General features: G+C 47.7%; 1 protein-coding gene across 2 annotated transcripts in view; it reads right to left on the reverse strand.

Moving 5' to 3' along the window:
- The window catches only part of SPSB1 (splA/ryanodine receptor domain and SOCS box containing 1), a 36,001-nt gene extending 17,662 nt beyond the window's left edge, over positions 1-18,339 (reverse strand). The window contains exon 1 of one of the 2 annotated variants that reach the window (XM_081923849.1): positions 18,170-18,339. The gene's annotated coding sequence lies outside the window, so the exon portion shown is untranslated. Of the gene's footprint in view, positions 1-17,916 lie in introns of both variants that reach the window. The other variant, XM_081923848.1, reaches the window with a different exon arrangement.
- Positions 18,340-19,024: the final 685 nt, after the last annotated feature.

Consider the following 19,024-nt stretch of genomic DNA (forward strand, 5'->3'; position numbering starts at 1 on the left):
AGTGGAGAATTTCAAGCTGTGTTCCCAGTCCCCATTACTGATCCTTTAACCCAGTGTTTCCCAAACTTGGGTCTCCCGCTGTTTTTGGACTACAACTCCCACCATCCGTAGCTAACAGGAAAGGGATGATGGGAATTGTAGTCCAAAAACAGCTGGAGACTCAAGCTTGGGAAACAAAAGAACTCCAGTTAGAGCTGTGTTCCCCAAATGTGGGTCTCCAGCTATTTTTGTACCCCCAACTGTGGGTTAGGGCAGAAGTGGATTTAGAGCAGTGCAATTGGTTCCCCCGCACTGGCGCCAAGCCATGGGGGGCACTGCAGGGCATTGCCACTATGGCGTAGCGCATGTGCAGAATGGAAAGCAGGGGACACTAATTTTGACCTCGCACAAGGCGATGCAGAAATATGAAAGGCCAAAGCCCACCCCTGGCGGGTTAGGGCTGCAGCATGGTGGTAGGACACCTGCCTTGCATGCAGAAGGTCCCAGGTTCCACCCCCACCCCCTCCAGACAAGGCTGGGAATGCCCCCCCCATACAAAACTCCAGAGAGCAGCTGCCAGCCAGCGTGGACAGCACTGAGCCAGACAGGCCAATGATCCAACTCTTCCTGAGACGGGTGAGATCCATCCTGGACCCTTTTGCATGGGAGGCAAGCCCTCAGATATCGGATCTCGTGGGGAGAAACCCCAAAACCACCCACGGTCAGTATCGTCCTCACCCTGCCCTTTTCCATGAAGCTGATAAAACTGGCCACCGAACGTGGCCACTGCAGGCCTCGGTTTCCCCATTGGCATCACTCCTCTTGCTTGCATAAGAGAGGCAGCAGCAGCAGCAGGCAAGTAACGATCACCAGCGTTGCCAAACAGGCTTGTGGGCGTCACATTCACAGCCACGGGTTTAAGCACAGAGGGAACTTAATTGTACGCTCTGAGATGCAGTGCTGGCCAAGTGCATTTGGGAAATGTCATTCGTATCTGCCTTCTCACACCAGACTGGAGACGCGGCCAAACAAACAACCGGTTTGCAGAACCAACTTGGCCACACAACTTTGGCACTGTGGTTGGAGTCTGCCCGGAAAATGTTTCGGCGCTGCAGCATCGGAGGCTGCTAGGACACTACATGCACAGCAACAATAAACCATGCTTTCTGGCTTCTTTTTAAAGTCTCGTGACACCTTAAAACCAAATAATACATTCAGGGGGAAGGGAAGTGGGGTGGCTCTGGGGAACTAAATCAGCCTTGCATGCAGGATGTCCCAGGTTGCATCCCTGACAGCTTCTCCAGGTAGGGTAGAGACCCCAGCCTGAAACCCTGGACAGCTGCTGCCAGCTGGTCAGTTGCCAACACTGAGCTAGATGGAGCAAGGGCCTGATTCAGTATAAGGCTGCTCCCAATGTTATTTATGGCGTGAGTTTTCATGGGCTTCATTGGATGCATTCACTTGCTTAACATGCAAAAGGTCCAGAGTTCAAATCCCGGCATCTTCCCTGCCTGAAACCTCAAGAGCTGCTGCCAGTTGGTGTAGACAATACTGAGCTAGAGGGTCTGTTTCAGACAGAAAAGGACAGGGTTGATTGAGGGGAGTTTTGAGCTAGGCGAAAAAAGTTCAGATGGGCCCTAGACTTTCTTCCTGGAACAAGGCAGTGACCAAGTCCCATTTGTGATTTTATCTTGCCAAACTCTTTCCTGTATTATTATTATTATTATTATTATTATTATTATTATTATTATTATTTAAAGTAAAACACACCCATGGGGGTGGGGAGATGGCAAGGAAAAACTAATACAAGTTCTGGAAAGGTTTGGGGCCAGAATTTGTGCCTTAGCAACACCCAAAGCGTTGACATGGAATATCAGAAGCTGGGTGGAAGGCACACACATGAACAACATGACCCCCAAACTGCAAAGTTTTCTAGCTTAAAGCAAAAACGTGACCATTGTTAAAAGTTTAAAAAAGGAGGAGACAATGTGGTGCAGCAGTTAGAGTGCTGGACAAAACACCTGGGAGACCGGGGTTCGAATTCCCACTCGGCTATGAAGCTCTGTCAGAGACTTTGGGCCACTGACTGTCTCTCACCCCAACCTACCTCACAAGGTTGTTGTGGGAATGAAATGAGAAGTGGGGAGAACCAGGTACTCCACCTTAGGTTCTTTGGAAGAAAAGGCGGGATTATATAAATGCAAATAAATACATAAAGTGTCTAGATTTCAGGGTTCTGGGAAAAGGCTGGGAAACTCCCCACAGCTGCTGAAAAAAATAATAATGCCATCTTAAAAGTGCCATCCAAACCCACGAAGTCTTTTGTTGTTGTTTTTATACAATAAGGAAGTGGCATTGTTAAGTAAGGTTGCAGCCCTGCCCTGACCAGTCCGGTCACATTTTTTTAAAAAATTCTGTGCAACACCTGGATGAGGAAAGGATGTGAGGTGCGAAGCTGAAGCAGGGGGGGAGGGAATGCTTCTGTCACCTGCAGGGCACCAGTCTAGAAAGGCAGGAAGCTAGAGAATAAACAAACACCCATTTGTAAAGAGCTTTTGTTATCACAGGATTTAAAATGCTAGCGGGATAATGCATCGTTTAAAGGAAGGCTGTGCACACACCCTACATCTAAAGCATATGACTTGCCCCAATGAATTCTGGGAAGTGTAGTTTAAGAATGCTGGGAAGTGCCGCTCTGCTAGTGATAAAACTACAGCTCCCAGGACTCTTCGGGAGGAAGCCATGTGATTTACGTGCATGAAGTATACACAGCATAGGGACTTGGATCGATGCCTCTGGATGTGGCTTGTGGGCACACATACAAACCTCTGGTATTTGCCCGGTTGGAAGGTAAAGGTAAAGGGACCCCTGACCATTACGTCCAGTCGTGACTGACTCTGGGGTTGTGGCGCTCATCTCACTTTATTGGCCGAGGGAGCTGGCGTACAGCTTCCGGGTCATGTGGCCAGCATGACTAAGCCGCTTCTGGTGAACCAGAGCAGCACACGGAAATGCCGTTTACCTTCCCGCCACAGTGGTAACTATTTATCTACTTGCACTGGTGTGCTTTTGAACTGCTAGGTGGGCAGGAGCAGGGACTGAGCAACGGTTTTCCTTTATTTCCCCCCCAAAACCAGGTCGGGGGAATCCAAACCAGGTCGGGGAACAGCGGGATGGTGGCGCTGCGCCTCCCCGCTGTCCCATGAGCTTGTGGGGCTGCCCGATGTCTGCCCGAAGCGCGGGGTGCTCTGCTTCAGCACGCCCCACGCTCCGTGCAGCAGGCTGCTATCCGCAGCCTAGGGAGCCCTGCGGGAACTCACGCGGCCTCCCCAGGCTTGCTGATAGCTTCCTGAAGCCTGGAGAGCGAGAGGGGTCGGTGCGCACTGACCCCTCTCGCTCTCCAAGCTTCAGCGAAAGCCTGCATTCGCCCCATAGGACGCACACAGATTTTCCCTTCATTTTTGGAGGGGGGGAAAATGCGTCCTATATGGCTAAAAATACGGTAAGTACTTAACCCGAGGTACCACTGTATTTGCGGGGAAAACAATGTACACCACCCTTGAGAAAAAGTTGGGATAAAAAGGCAGAAAGTAGACAAAATGAAGCTGCAATTCTCACAGTGCTTTAACAGTCAACCCTCGTGTGCAAGGACTATGTAGCCCTTTGATGGGACCACTTTCAGTACCCATGATAATGAAGGAAGCCATGGATGCTTAAAGAAGCATGATCCTGTTTTTAAATGCACAGGACAGGTGGGGTCTCAAAACCTTCCAACCTGGAGACATCATCCTCTGCTAAGAGAAGCTTCCTTGTTTAAAGGGGGGTGGCGGCTTTTTTTTGCCAATCTAAGCAATGCCAGGTAATTAAGGGGGGGGGAATCCCTCCTTGAAGTTGTTCAGGAAACTGACACGCAGATTAGTCACAACCAGGATAAGAGTGAGAAGAGGACTTAGAAACCATCCAAGAACAACAGGCCAAAGGGGATTCTTCCTTATCATGAGCTGGGAATGTGCAGAGGGGGTGGGGTGGGGCTGGAATTCCTCCCCACTTCCGACAACCCGGCTGGTGAGGCAGCGTCCAGCAATGCGAGCACCCACTGATTTGGACAGACATGCCCAGTTTTTAGACACCCATCAGCAACACTTCCTATTGTTAAAGAGTCTGGAATTCACATCCCTGGGGAAGTTGCAGCGCCACGGAATGCACATCCCCACATGACAAGTATGTTCTGCTACAGACTGTCTCCTCAGGCATTGGCGCAAGCCACCCGTGAGCTGCTAGCCGCCGTGAAAAAAAACTTACTCTCGGTGGGGTTTTTTTGTGGCACAATTCACAGAAGGTCCCGTTGCAGCCTTGCGTCTCTGAAGGAGCCTTCACAGGTTCGCAAGCACCTGGAATTCACATTCCAGAAATCTCAGCTTTCACCTAATTAAAAAAAGAGGAAAAGCCACCAAGTTCCTAGCCCCTTACGATTGCAAAATGAAAGTGAGGGGTTGGTGTGGAGTGACATGGCACCCATGGTGAGCTGCTGATTAAGAACTTCTGCGGTTAAAAGGGTGGGGGCTTTAACCCGCTGACTTCCCCAGACGAGGAGGAGGAAGATGTAGAAAAGATGCTCTGCACGAGTGAATTATTAACGTGTTTGACAAAGACTGTGGAACTGTGCTTTTCTAAAAACAAACAACAACAAAAAACAGTATGGGATAAGCACATCATATATATTATTGACTCCATCCACTCTTGTTGTTGTTGTTGTTGTTGTTTAGTCGTGTCCGAATCTTCGTGTCCCCATGGACCAGAGCATGCCAGGGACTCCTGTCTTCCACTGCCTCCCGCAGTTTGGTCAGACTCAGAGCTGGTAGCTTTGAGAACACTGTCCAACCATCTTGTCCTCTGTTGTCCCCTTCTCCTTGTGCCCTCAATCTTTCCCAACATCAGGGTCTTTTCCTGGGAGTCTTCGCTTCTCATGAGGTGGCCAAAGTATTGGAGCCTCAGCTTCAGGATCTGTCCTTCCAGTGAGCACTCAGGGCTGAATTCCTTCAGAATGGATAGGTTTGATCTTCTTGAAGTCCATGGGACTCTCAAGAGTCTCCTCCAGCACCATAATTCAAAAGCATCAATTCTTCGGTGATCAGCCTTCTTTATGGTCCAGCTCTCACTTCCATACATCACTACTGGGAAAACCATAGCTTTAACTATACGGACCTTTGTTGGCAAGGTGATGTTTCTGCTTCTTAAGATGCTGTCTAGGTTTGTCATTGCTTTTCTCCCAAGAAGCAGGCGTCTTTTAATTTCGTGACTGCTGTCACCATCTGCAGTGATCAAGGAGCCCAAGGAAGTAAAATCTCTCACTGCCTCCATTTCTTCCCCTTCCCCTTCTATTTGCCAGGAGGTGATGGGACCAGTGGCCATGACCTCTTAAGCGACACCAAAGAATCATCAATTGCAGGCTACTGTAGTCAACCACTTAGGAGGTCTTAGTTAAGCTTAGTCCTGACATCACACCAAACCAAACCATGGCTAAGGAACGGCTGCAGCTAAGCGGTCAAGCATCTGCTTTGCATGCGGAAAGTCCCAGGCTTCTTCATGTAAAGCTGGGGAAAGCATTTATCTGAAATGTTGAAAAGTTGCTGCCATTCAAAACAGACACTTCTGATCTAGATGGGCCAATGGTCTGGGCTCAGTAAAAAGTTGCTTCCTGTTTTCCAAAGCTTTAGCGTGGCTCGGTGCTTAGCGTGGCTCGGTGCAATGTCCACATGAAAAACTTTCTCACATTCCACATGAACAAACCATCACTCACATTCCATGTGAACAAACCATCGCTCACATTCCACGTAAACAAACCATTCCTTTCAAACAGTAATTAAAAAACCAGGTAATCAAAGGAATTTGGAACCCCAATTTGTGCATGTGTGATGCCAACAGGGCGCAATCAATCTCCTACAAATAATGCATGAAAGCCTCTAACCTAGTTGGGGGCGTGGCAAACGGTTTGCCAATTTAAAATTAAGGGAAGGAGGCTATGAACACTCTACAAGGAGGGAAGACCCCAATGCACCATCACCAGTTCTTGTTCCCACACAATCTACGGACTATAGCATGTCACACCAAAGACAGAAGGCTACCAAAACAGCAGGCGAAGAGGCTGCCCCCAGGGGACTCAAGGCAAGAAGTCCAGGCAGAAGACTCACACTCCAAAAAGGTTGCTTCATCAGCCTTCAATGTTACGCAACTCAATTACAGAAAATTAAGATGCTAGGTAGGCAGAGATAACAAAATTAGCTGTGTTGGCTCATTGCAGAGAGAAAGAGAAAAATCCAGACCCATCAAGCAATACCTCTATTAGGAGGAGCCAAAAAGAATCCTAAAAGAAGAAAGCTTCAGAGCTCATCTGGAGTCTTTGTCAAGCTGGAAGTTAAGCAAAATGTGGGGTGGGAAGGGGGAGAGAGACCCCCTTCCTTTTTATTTTAAGATTAATCCAACATGCACTTGGGTGTATTCATCTTCGCTCAGATTATCCCTCCCGCTTTTTACTTAACATTCAGCTTGAGAAAGAGCCCTAGTGCACCTGAAAGCTTGCTCACATCTTTGTGAATATCTTTTTTGCCAATATATTCCTCTTTTACTCAAGAGGATAGGAAAAGATGGACCAATCCTGGGCAATGAGGACTGTGTATACAGATTCTAATGCCCCATTTTGCACACACGCAAAATACCCAGATACTCTTAAAAATCAGGATTTAGAACTTTTGCTGTTAAAAACAAAACACCCTTGATTTCAAAGAAACCCTATTTTCTACTTCCAGAGGATCCTCTGCAGTTCCTGGGAAGCTTCCAGTGAGGCAGTATGGAAGAGCTGTTACAAGGTGCACATTTGAACCTATATGTGTTTCCAGCACTCATGCGTATTGCTACTCACTACTACTAGCAGGTTTGGGACATTTTGCTAGAGTTATGACATGCATCTTTTATAGATATTTGTTAACCGTATAACCTTATAACCCCATAAGGTTGGTTTATTGGACGAAATGAAAGTGACCCAAGTATATAAATGCTGCTTCAGACAGCAACATTGCAATATAACAGGCTTCCTCAACCTCAGCCCTCCAGGTGTTTTTGGCCTACAACTCCCATGATTCCTAGCTAGCAGGACCAGTGGTCAGGGATGATGGGAACTGTAGTCTCAAAACATCTGGAGGGCCGAGGTTGAGGAAGCCTGCAATATAATATATTTGGGATAAGTAATTTGTTCAGACACATGTATTCCTTTGTTCTATCGTCCATTTCCTACAAGTACCTGTCTGCTAGTTATTCTGTTTACCTTACTTAGCTGATAGCTGAAATAATATAATCCTAGTGAGAAATGACTAACTGATTATCTTTGTTTGCCAAGTACAAAGTTTATCTTACTATTGTCTATGTGGAGCCCATTCATCTTACAGGAAACACAAATTAAATTTTGCTAGTAACACAAGATCACCGTGCTCATCTTTACATAAAGTCTTAAGAGATCAGAAAGGCTTCCAGAATGCATTTTAGGATAAGGCCTGATACCAGGGTCAAGAAAGCTAACTGAGGGGGTATAGGGTACCAAATGAAACTAACTGCACTGATGCCACAATCTACAGTGATAAACCACTGAAAGAGTTCAGATTGACAGACACTATTATGGAGTCACACCTACACAGCTTCAGAAATCGCACTGCATCATGGGCCCAAGGATAGAATAATGCCATACCTCACAGGGCTGTTGTAAAATTACTGCTGAGATAGAAATCAGTGTAGAAGACAAATCACATGGTCTTTGCCAGGGGGCAAGACCAAGGCTAGGGCATCCTGAGTGGGAGCCCCTGTCCTGAAACTATGGGGCTTGTCACAACCACAGCCCCACACAGCACGAACTTGCCTGATCTTGTTTTCAAGCCGTTGCTGTGAGTGACCTTTTGCATTCTAGAGGGATGGCCTGTAAGCGGACACTGTTTATACAGCAGTATGCTGTCCCCAGCCAAAGGAATAAAGCGCTCTGCTCAACACCTGTGCCTGTAGAACCAAAGAATGGAAATTCTGATGGCTGCAGCGATCAGGTTTATTTTTTTTAGTGAGCATGGCGCACTGGAAAGGGGGGGGAAATTAAGGCGGATTCGCACATGCACGATGGTGAGACAAATCTGTGCTGGCAAGGTGGCAAAATCCAGCTTATTTTGCAGAAAGCAACATCAGTCTTATTATTGCTGACCGAAGGAGGAATGACCACTGGGAGGAGTGCAGAGACAAAAAAACCGCCATGATGCATCTGCAGCAGCACAACCAGATCAGACCCAGCTGCAACAAAACATGTCTGTCCTGTCTCCATCTCTACATCCACAGCAAGCTGCAGCCTTCCAACAGATTCACCCCCAAAAGGAGCACTCCTCCGTTGTCATGACAGACAGATGCCAATAACCTCAGGGCAAGCCATCAAAATCGTATCCAGCAGGAATTCAGTTTAGCGTGCCTGCACACTGTCACATGCTTCCATAGGTCTTTGTTTTAATCAATAAAGGCTGGAATCTTGCATACTTTAAAAAGAAAAAGAAAAGAAAGGAACTCAAAAGGTAATGTTCTCAGGAAGCTGACCGAGTGCTCCATGTGCAACCGCAGGAAAGCGCTCAGCTTTCAAGAGCTCTTAGCACCTCGCATCCATCACCTTGGAAATTCACTTTGCTGAGCAGTAAATGGGCTCCTTGCCCCGGCAGCAGGAAAGCACTTGCTTTGCATAGCAAAGGTTGAAGGTTCAGTCCTCTTGTCTCTCGTTAAGATGATCATATAACAGGTGCCAGGAAAGACTGTTTACCTGAGACTTTGGAGAGTTGCTGCCTGTCAGAACAGACAGCACTGGGTTAGATGGCCCAAGGGTCAGACTCATGCAAGTTAATGCTCTGCTTCAGGGATACTTTAAACTATAAACAAGCCTCTGTTCCACAAACAGTGGGATCATTAGTTTTAAGGGGAAGACTTAAAATGGAAGTATGGTGAGCCTGCCAACCAATCAAGTTGCCTGGTTTGCATGCCACACTAAACAATGGTTTGTTAGACTACAGCTTAGTGCCATGCATGAACCCTGCCCAATAGCTTAGGCCCAGGGGTCAGCAAACTTTTTTCAGCAGGGGGCTGGTCCACTGTCCCTCAGACCTTGTGGGGGGCCAGACTATATTTTTTGGGGGGGAAATGAACAAATTCGTATGTCCCACAAATAACCCAGAGATGCATTTTAAATAAAAGGACACATTCTACTCATGTAAAAACATGCTGATCCCAGACCATCCACCACCGGATTTAGAAGGCGATTGGGCATCATCCGGCCCCCGGGTCTTAGTCTGTCTACCCATGAGCTTAGCTATGGCTTGCTTACTGCTAACAAACCACCATGGCTTGTTGTCAGTTGATGAGTCTTGATTTGCCTAATTGGCCGAGTAGTTACATGTGAACCCAGTACCATCCCTTAACAATGCCCCCCTATCCTGCCACAGACTCACGCCAAGCTACAAAGGCACGAAGAGCTGGAAAACGACCCAAGCCTTGGAGAAACATGGTCTGTTAAAATAAACCACAGTTTAAACAAACCATGGTTTAGCATCAGGCATTAACCAGAAGAAAAGCTGCCTGATGTAATTTGTTGCAAACTCTAGCAGAAGGATTTGCAGAGCAGTCCGTGCACCACACAAAAACTGGCATTCATAGAGCTGAGGCACAATAGGCAATGGCTTCTTGGTGGTGGTGCCAGGACTGTCCCACACTGCTTGGGGCTGCTGATTCACCTGGCTTGCTGCTCTCTTTTAGGTCTTTCAACACCATATTTATTAAGAACATAGGAAGGTGCCTTACGCCGAGTCAGATTGTCGGTCCACCTAACTCAGTATTGCCTACACTGGCTGGCAGCAGCTCTCCAGGGTTTCACGCAGGAGATGTTCCAAGTTCTACCTGGAGATGCCAGGGATTGAACTTGGGACCTTCTGTCTGCAAAGCAGATGCTTTACCAACTGAGCTATGGCCCCTCCGGAATTCACATTAGCTTCTAATTAATATCCCTGACGCATCTGCAGATGTTTGCAATAGAACTCCATCACAACCACCTGTTGATGTTCCTTTTAAAAATATCTTGCTGCTTATTGTTATAAAAGACATACCATTTCATTGTTTTGTCTACAGTGGACTATTTTCTATTGTGTGAATGCCTCCCACCAAAAATCTTTGTAGAAAAGCAAAACCAAGGGGAGAGGACACTCAGCTAACCATTTTTTTAAAAAAAATGACCTATCCTAGCAGTTCTCAAACTTTTCTGCGCCCACAAAGCACTTGAAAATTGCAGGTGGTCTTAGTGGACGACTTAATAATTTTGCCGCTTGCTGTAACAGTTGTAACACTCTGTGCTAGGAACTGTATGATTTCTAACTGCATTTTTTATTGCTCCTTTTATTTCCCATATATTGCAGTCTTATCGCATTATGATGTGCATCCCGCAAATCAAATTGTGATGCAATAAAATTCAAGGTATAAGAAATCTAATGCAAATATTTGATGCAGGCGTGCCACAGACCCCCTGAATGAAGCTTGTGGGCCATTGGTGGTCTCTGAACCACAGTTTTGGGAACCCCCAGCTGAGTTTGATAGTTATTCCAAGCCTGTTGCATCTCTAAATAGATTCAAAGGCAAGTAAGAGATGACATGATAGAAGAGGTGGCAGCGCAGAGAAAGTGGATAGGGAGAAAGTTTTATTTTTCTATCATAACACAAGAAATTGTGGACATCCAGTGTGGTTGAATAATGGAGGATTCAGGACAGATTAAAAAATGACTTATTGTTCACCTGTGGAACTCCCTCCCACAGGATGGCCACTAACCAGGGTGGCTTAGACCAATTCATGGAGAAAGCTATTGACAGCTACTAGCCAGGATGGCTAAGCTCCACCCTCCGTAGTTGGGAGGCAGGAATGCTTCCAAATACCAGATGCTGGAAACCAGGGGAGAGTGATGCCTTCTGATCAGGTCCAGATGTTTCAGTAGGAAACCTGCATGACCTTGGAAAGAACAAGATGCTGAACAGTATGGGCCACTGGCCTGATCCAGCAGGCATTCTTCTGCAGGGATGCACTGAAGCAGGACTGGACAAACCTCCCCATGCCAAAACAACAACAACAACACAACAGCACACCCACAACACAGCAGGGTCACTGTTCACGGCTGCTGCACTACTGAGTCTGGGATGCCATAAGTGTGCATTTAAGTAGCAAGAAGAGACGAGACAGAAATTCGTTTGGAACGTGTCAGTCGCAGCCTCCAAACATCCACCAAACATTCCCCCGCTTTTGCTTTTCCATGGAAGTGTGACTCTTCCTTTAAACCTCCTCCCATCTGCACTCTATGCTTAAAACAATGTCATGTGACTTTAAGCAGCAATGGCTCCCCCCCCAAAGGATTCTGGGAGCTTGGAGTTTGTTTTGGTTTCCCCCCATAGGCTTTATTAAAGTGCAGGTTGCATTACAGTGGTACCTCAGGTTAAAGACGCTTCAGGTTACAGACTCCGCTAACCCAGAAATAGTACATCGGGTTAAGAACTTTGCTTCAGGATGAGAACAGAAATCGTGCTCCGGTGGCGCGGCAGCAGCAGGAGGCCCCATTAGCTAAAGTGGTGCTTCAGGTTAAGAACAGTTTCAGGTTAAGAAAGGACCTCCGGAATAAATTAAGTACTTAACCCGAGGTACCACTGTATTGGACTGGGACCCAGGAGACCAGGATTCAAATCCTCCAACTGGCCATGAAGCTCCCTGAGTGTGACCTTCGGCCAATCCCTGCCTCGCAGGGTTGTTGTGTGGGGATTAAATGAGGAGGGGGAGAAACCTGCACACCACCTTTAGCTCCTTGGACAAAGAGATGGGTTATAAATAAATAGGTCAGGACAGACACACCTACACAATCAATGTTTAGTAAAGATCAACATGAAAAATGGAGAGACATGCTTCTCCCTAATAAGATTAGGATCATGATCATTAGGATCATGAAGCTGGACTGTGGGGAATCCATGACAGGCTTTTGTTTTTTAGCACAGCACATAGTTACAGAATTCACTCCCTTGACATATAAGGTAAAGGTAAAGGGACCCCTGACCATTAGGTCCAGTCGTGAACGACTCTGGGGTTGCAGCACTCATCTCGCTTTATTGGCTGAGGGAGCCGGCGTACAGCTTCCGGGTCATTTGGCCAGCATGACTAAGCTGCTTCTGGCGAGCCAGAGCGCACGGAAAACGCCATTTACCTTCCGCTGGACTTGCACTTTGACGTGCTTTCGAACTGCTAGGTTGGCAGGAGCTGGAACTGAGCAACGGGAGCTCACCCCGCTGCGGGGATTCGAACCGCCAACTTTCTGATCAGTCCTAGGCTCTGTGGTTTAACCCACAGCGCCACCCGCGTTCCTCCCTTGACATGTAGTGATGGCTTTAAAGGAGGATTACAGAGGTCCATGGAGAAATCTACAGACCACAACGGCTATGTTTGATCAACCTGCACTCTGTGCCTGCTTGCTGAGAATCACAGGTGGGGAGAATTCTGATGTGCTCAGGTTGTGCTTCCCACTGGGGCATGTGGCTGGCGACTGAGGACAGGGTCCCTGGCTACATGGACCCCCTTTGGCCTGACACCCATGCCACCCCATCTGCTGATGTGAGCAGTTCATCCGACAGGTTTAAGAGCGCCGCTTGCACTGAGCATTGCACATGGTGCACTGGAGGAGGGTGCACGCCCCGCCCAGAGCCATGCATTGCACAAGACAGTATAGAGGAAGAGGGGAAACCAGGCACAGAAGCAATTAGAGGCCCTGCAAGTCACACGAGGAAACCGGGGTCATCTGGGTTCGGGACAGGACAGGGAGAGAGAGAGAGAAACAACCGAAGATCGCATCTTGCTTCCTAGTAATAAATTAGCACACTTGTCTTGTTCCTCGGATAAGACATGCTGTTCTCCAATTCTAAGACAAAGGCCTTTTCAGGTTTTATTTAAATGCGTCTACTGCCAGACCTGAAGGTACAGCAAGAGAAAGTTCTCCCTGGATTCCCTCGCCCCCAATAGAGCTAGCTAGATGGACCAAGGGTCTAAGTCAAGCTTTTCCTAGGTTCCTTTGGAGAGTGTGATGAGGGGCGTGGCCTGGAGAGAACTTCAAGGGCCACACAGAAAGGCTTGGAGGGCCAGAGACGCCCCTGCGCTTGTAAGTGAACGTACAACACGCCAGCTTCCCAGGCAGCTCTCAGAACCAGGATTTCTCTGCCCCAGCTGAAAGGACCGCTCCTGGTCAGTGTAGTTGACACTGAACCAGATGGACCAATCGCTTGACTCAATAGAAGGCAAGTTTCCTGTGCTGCTGTGACTTGGGCGCATTGCGAAATTGGCTGCATGGCATACTTTCTCCAGAAGATTTCTTAGACCTGTCACCGGGACCCCTCTGTGACTCAGCACACATACTAAATAAATACTGCTCTCCCTTCGAGGTCGGACTTTTGTTTGTTTCTGTTTTACTCTGAAAGCTGAAGCGATCTCACCTGCAGAACGCCCTGACCTCTGGCTGTGAAGTGTTTCTCTGCAACACGCTAATTGTCCCGGCCTGCCGATAAAACGAAGCATGCTGTTGCTCAACCCCGCAGCTAATCGTTGGGGACAATTACAGGGCGCCCTCCCAACCCTCAGCTGCAAATTTCTCACGAGAAGAATGGCCTCTGGCACCTTCATCAGGACAGCCCTGCAAGACGGGTGAGACAACCGGCTGTACTCAGTGCTAGTCCTATTCACTAGCAGACCCCTCAAAATGAATGGCCAGGAACCACCTCTAGCCCCATTCATTTCAATGGGTCTACTTGGAGCAGGACTTAAAAGTTAGAGACAACTTAACAGCAGAACAGCAAATTTTAAAAAAATAAAAAATTAGAAGCCACATTTTCACAAGAAGTCCCGTACTTTTCTGTGCATAAGACTAGGTTTTTTTATTTAAAAATTCTGTTCAAAATTGTGGGCCGTCTTCTACACGGATACAATCTCCCTCCATTTTCTCAATTTGGAGTCCCCCAAAATAGGGGGCGTCTTATACAGGGGGGGGGCGTGATATACACGTAAAAATGTGGTATTAATTATTATTAATAATAATTATAGAATTTATATACCGCCCTATACCTGGGGGTCTCAGGGCAGTTCACAGAATAATGTTTGGAAGGCAGAGAGAAAGAGGTAGTGATTTGGGCATCTGGCTTCAAGGAACATAGGAAACTGTCTTACACCAAGGTCAGGCAAGTTGTCCATCTAGTTCAATATTGTCTACACTGGCTGGCAGCAGCTCACCAGGATTTCAGCCAGGACTCTTTCCCAGCCCTACCTGGAAACACTGGAGTTTGAACCTGGGACCTTCTGCATGCAAAGCAGATGCTCTGTCCCCTTATCTTTCAAGTGGTTTGGACTCCTTCACATGCCATGGCTTCAATACCTATAAAGCTGTTGTACTGCTGAGAGCAACTGGCACAAATTCAGTTGACAAGGCAGCATGAACAGGACCTGAACAGGAAGCATCCTAGCTGACAGATCAGTCTTCCTTATACTACATGCAGGGCCAGCCCAGCCAGATGTGGTGCAGATGTTTTGGACCACAACTTCCATCAGCCTCAGATGACACAGTTGATGGACTCGCCTCTACATTGTCCCATTGAACCATGTTTAGCTGGTGATATATCGCGATGTAGCAATCCAGAAATCACCCACCCCTCACTTCTGAAACATCTGGAGGGCACCAGGTTGGCAAAGGAACCACTGGCAAAGCGTTGGGTCCTAGCAGAATACTTTCATTGGACACACAACTCAAGGGCAGAAGCTATGATTTTCCATACTACGGTTTGTTTTTCTTTTTTTACAAAACAAATGTATTTTCTATATCTATACGAGAAAGACAATATATATTCTCTCTTAATATGTAATTGGGGGGGGGGGGGAGAGAATAGGGCTGTGATGTTTCAAACCACTTCAGCTACTAGGTGAATAGAAAAAAACTTTGAAAAAGTTCCCCTAAAATCAGGCAGATTCCCCCCCCCCCATGCAAGTAATTCAAGGTATTTGTCCTAGGAAAGGCATCCCTGCCTTCACATCTATAAAGGAATGCCTTTCCTCAACAATATATTCAGGACATGTACATTCACCATCTAAATTAGGAGTGGGGAACTTTGGATCTCCTCATGTTGGACTCCAATTCCCATCAGACCCAGTCAGCATGCTCAATGGTCAGGAATGGTGTGAGTTTTAGTTCAGCAGCAGCCAGCGGGTCCACAGGTTCTGGTCTAAAGGCTCCTTGGAGCTGGGAGCACCATCCAGAAAAAGGAGGCTCACTGTTTTATCTCTGCACGAGTGCCCGCTCTGGCTTTTAATTTAATCAAACATGGCTGGGAATAATGATAATAATAATTTGTTATTTATACCCTGCCCATCTGGCTGGGTTTCCCCAGCCACTCTGGGCGGCTTCCAACAGAATATTAAAATATAGTGGTACCTCTGGTTAAGAACTTAATTTGTTCTGGAGTCCGTTCTTAACCTGAAACTGTCCTTAACCTGAGGTACCACTTTAGCTAATGGGGCCTCCCACTGCAACCATGCCGCCGCAGCGCAATTTCTGTTCTCATCCTGGAGCAAAGTTCTTAACCCAAGGTACTATTTCTGTGTTAGCGGAGTCTGTAACCTGAAGCGTCTGTAACCCGAGGTACCACTGTACAATAGTCTATTAAACATTAAAAACTTCCCTAAACAGGGCTGCCTTCAGATGTCTTCTAAAAGTCTGGTAGTTGTTTTTCTCTTTGACATCTGGTGGGAGGGTTTTCCACAGGGTGGGTGCCACTACCGAGAAGGCCCTCTGCCTGGTTCCCTGTAACTTGGCTTCTCGCAGCGAGGGAATCTGCTGCCTTTCCGATGGCATCCACCCCAGTGAGTGTGGCCAATAGTCAGGGGCAATGGGAGCTGTAGTCCTGCAACACCTCTAAGTCACCACATTGGCTATCTATGATGTAAACACCTTTGTTACGCTTTGTCCCTCTGAACTTCTTTGTAAAAAACAACCCTTACCTGCAGATCCAGTCAAATTTAATCAACTAAAAACTAACCTGATTAATAGAAATAGACATACAGGATAGGGATCCTGCCCCCGACACACACTTCAGAGAATGAAGCAAAGTCGGGGGGGGTGTCATAAAGGGCGCAAGAGCAGGAAAATTGCTCACTGCAACCTCTCTGTCTCGCAGAACTGCTGGGAGAAGTCAGGACCTAGCTTAGCACTGCCTGGCAGCAGCTCTCCAGGCTTTCGGACAGGGAGTCTCTCCCAGGCCTGCCTGGAGTGACAGGGGGTTGAAAGTGGGACATTCTGCATGAAAAGCATGTGCTCTGCCACCAAGCTACACAGCTGCCCCATGAGCTCAATTTGGGACACAGGTAAAGGATGCCGAAGAACAGGCCCCAGGCTGATAGGAGCTGTGGTCTAAACAAAAACATCTGTTGCTCCTGGGTAACAGCAGACACTTTTGCAAAACCAATCAGGCAGGCTCCAACTTTTCAAATGCTGGTTCTTCTCTTCCCTTCACTCCACACTCCTGCCCCAAACAAGCAAACCCCACCGAGATATTTCCGAGCCCCTTTCTATAGGGATTCAGCAAGAGGGCAGCTGGATCCCCAGCTCAGCCCAGTGGCTTGGTGGGTGGCCTGGGGCAAGTCATTCTCCAGATGTACAGAGAGAATGGAAAAGCATCCGAAGTTTGGAAGATTCCCAGGGTCTGGGAAACATGACGATGGCACCAAATGCTTTTTCAGAAGTGTTTTCTCAAGGAGGCCAGTTCCAGATAGGATGCAGAAACCAGACACTGGTGCGAACGGTGGCTCCTCAGAGGCCTACCTCGCAGGGTTGATGGGAAGATCGAGCAGGCAGAAAGGAGGAAAAGTGCACAAGTGCATCTGAGAGTCAAATTAAGTTTGCTTCTGCAAGAGCAACTGTTTTAAGAGACCTCGAGAATGCCTGAAATATCTGTGAAAGCGATGGCACTTCTAGTCGTGCTAAGATCTAATAAAAACCACACGCCCAGAGTGAGATCCAGCTGTCACCCTTTCCGATTGCAATTTCAATGGGAGGGTCTATGATCAATGGGAATCAAAACTCCCAATGAGAAGAACTGTGGCTCAGCGGGAGAACGCTTAGCTCTGCATGCCACAGGTACAATTCTCAGCCTCTCCAAGCAGGGGTGGGAAGACAGAAGCCCCAGAGGAACAGCTGCCAGCCAGAGCAGACAATACTGAACAAAGATTTGACTTAGAAGAAAGCAGCTGCTTTCAAGTTCCCAGAAGCACTGGATCGTGGCTTTCAGATATCGGTTATACAGGCAGCCACGAGTAGGAAGAAATAAATGTTTTTCCTGGCTTTTAGCAAACACACACACCAAATCGCCAATTTGCTCAACTTTTTGGAACATGCTTAAGGCCATCCCAGGGTTTGCCAGCTCCAAAATTATCCCACAGCCGCACTTCTTTCTGCAAGACCATTCATACCACGATCCTGTACTTACTTAGTAAAATAGACACACGGACAGGACTTTTTTAAGAGTCAAGGAAGTGTCCCCAAGACTGCTGTCTCAACATTATGCCATTTCAAAAGCAAAGAAATAAGCAAAAGGGCATGTTTATTTTGCTAAAGGGCTTTCAGCCCTTTACAACAACATCAGCGCGAGTCAAACACTCAGCGAATCCATTGATACGGAGAGGATGAAAACTCTTCTGCATTCACACGCAGCTAAAGGGGCAGCAACTCCGAATCAAGAGATTCCAAGTTTACGGTAACAGGGGAGGGGTAGGGGGAAAAACACAACTCCCTTTCGCGGATATATCCCACCACTTTCCGGTCTTACCTCCCAACAAATCCGGGGCACACCATTCCGAGGTAAATCTTTATTATTATTCCTCCCGAAGCCTGCTCATGGATCAGAGGTTTTGTTGGCGGGGGTTGCAAAATAAGGCTTATCGTCAACTCTGCGGTTGCAGGACAGTTGGGTTGTTTTTCCTTCTCCTACCCAGAACAAAGCGGCCAAAGAGTCTTGCGAGCAATATTGCAAATCTCTCTCTCTGTGTGTGCGTGCATGCACACGAGCTCGGAGCATGTACCTCGGGGTGGGTTGCAAACTCCGTGGACGACGAAGGCGGCAGCGAAGCCCCGGGTCTTTCGGATCGCCTTCACTCCCAGCTCTCCCCGCCTTGAATCCGACGCCAGGCCAGAGTCTCCGCTACTAAGAAGCCGAGCAGCGTCGCGTCACATGGGCTCCAAATAACCTCCCAGCTGCCCGGCCCAGCTCCTCCTCTTAAAGGAGACCAAGAGGGCAGGGCGCAGGAGGGGAGGGGCCGGGCGATTGCAAAGGACTGGATCCCCGCGATGCAATGCACGCACGTTTCCTTCCCCGGGAGTAAAACGCCTATGGGAATCGCACGGGTTCATCTTTAGGCGTCAGTTGGGAATTGCAGCATATGTTGAAACAATCCCGGTCTATGAAAGGCAGTGCGGTGCACTGGTTAGAGTCCCGGGTTCAAATCCGCCCCCCTCGGCCAAAGACCTTTGGCCGGCCGCTGCTTCTCAGCCTGACCTACCTCGCAGGGTTGTTATGTGGGGATGAATGGAGGGGGGACCAATTTGAGCTCCTTGGGAGGAAAAGGTGAGATAGAAATGTCATAAATGAGTAAAATAAATAAAGGACGCTGGAAGCACATGGCTCCCTTAAAAAAAACAAAAAACCCCACTGGGAACTGTAGTTTGTTAAGGGTGCTGGGAAGTGTAACTCCGAGGAAAACTACAGCTCCCAGGACTAGGAGCTGGGAGGCCTGGGTTCAAAATCCCTCATTTGGCCATGAAGCTCACTGGACCTTGGACCAGCCACTGCCTCTCTGCAGGGTTGTTGTGGAGATTAAATGGGTTGGGGGAAGAACCACGCCATCCTACTTTAGCACTTTGGGAGAAAAAGGTGGGAT

This window comes from Podarcis melisellensis (genome assembly GCF_964234715.1).
Source record: "Podarcis melisellensis genome assembly, chromosome: 8".
Taxonomy (NCBI): Eukaryota; Metazoa; Chordata; class Lepidosauria; order Squamata; family Lacertidae; genus Podarcis; species Podarcis melisellensis.